Here is a 1,323-nt window from a genome sequence, read left to right on the forward strand (position 1 = left end):
TGCAAAATGCTCCAGGCTTTTAATAACAATTTTGCTTAAATATGTTAACGGTACAGATTTTCAGACAGTTTCTCTCTTGTATGGCTCTGCAGACCAGTCAAGTTTGAGGCTTGAGGCAGACCAGACTACAAAACGTGTAGGGGCTAGAAAAGCGCTATATAAATACAGACCATTTAGATTTCAGTAAATTGCAGATTGCAGTCACTTCAATTCTGTTTTCTTATTCCTCCTAGTTTGAGTGCATAATCCTTGCTATAACGGCTGCTATACAACAAACATGTTTTAGTCAGCCAAGTGATATCACAAACATTGAAATCAGCCTGAATCCCATAATTTTCAAGTGGCATATTTCTTCTGCTGTTTGTGTAAAAATCTGTATATTTTAACGTATTTGAACCGAGAAGGCTGACAGAGAAAGTTCTATTTGCCAAATAAGACTGAAACCAATTAAGTGCAGTGCCACCAATACCCACTACATCATTTAATCGAGAAATTAGAATATTGTGGTCTACTGTGTCAAAGGCAGCAGTTAAGTCAAGCAAGACCAGAACATTGTGGTTACCAGAATCAAATGCCAGTAGGATGTCATTAAAAACCCTTAATAATGCAGATTCTGTGCTATGTATTTAGTTATAAATACTATATACACCATATACACATGCAGAACCCAAGAAAATCAAATGAGATAAAAAAAAAATAAAAATAAATACTGTTCACACTTTTTCAGGTTAGAAAAGCACAAACAAAATTATCTCCAAAAGCTCATTTCAAAAGCAAAAGAGAGTTCAGTTGAAGATACAAAAAAATAGAAAAGTTGCGAAATAATCACTGTGTCAGTCAAATAAAACATAAGAGAACCAATGAAGATATCCAAGATGCAGCACAAACAGAGTTTCCATGAATGAAAATGAACCTACCTTCAAAAACAAGTCGAATAAGTCCTTGTTCACCTGAAGAGTACTCTTTTCCCCACTGTAAACAATATTCGATCCTATAGGAGTATTGTTCTGTGTCACAATGGCGTTGTCAAAGCCATTGCATGTAACTCTCAGATTAGTTCTGTAAAACAACAAACACTCAGTTAACACTGACTGACAACAAAAGGAAAGGTCAGTAATCTGTTTCTGAATGTCATGGCAAGGAACAATATTTTTTTCTGTTTATCATGTTCACTGGAAAGATAACACTCGACAGAGAGATAACATGGAAGGACACCTACAGACAGTGTTGGGAAGGTTACTTTTAAAATGTATTCCGTTACAGAATACAGAATACATGCCCCAAAATGTATTCTGTAACGTATTCCGTTACGTTACTCAATGA

At 35.4% G+C, this 1,323-nt stretch overlaps 1 protein-coding gene across 1 annotated transcript in view; it reads right to left on the reverse strand.

Annotated features, from left to right (window-relative positions):
• Positions 1 to 1,323, reverse strand: part of LOC102200623 (alpha-2,8-sialyltransferase 8E-like) — a 33,601-nt gene that overhangs the window by 2,362 nt on the left and 29,916 nt on the right. The gene's annotated exons all lie outside the window — the stretch shown is intronic.

Source organism: Pundamilia nyererei, unplaced genomic scaffold, assembly GCF_000239375.1.
Source record: "Pundamilia nyererei isolate P.nyererei 1_Seehausen unplaced genomic scaffold, PunNye1.0 scaffold00018, whole genome shotgun sequence".
Lineage (NCBI taxonomy): Eukaryota > Metazoa > Chordata > Actinopteri > Cichliformes > Cichlidae > Pundamilia > Pundamilia nyererei.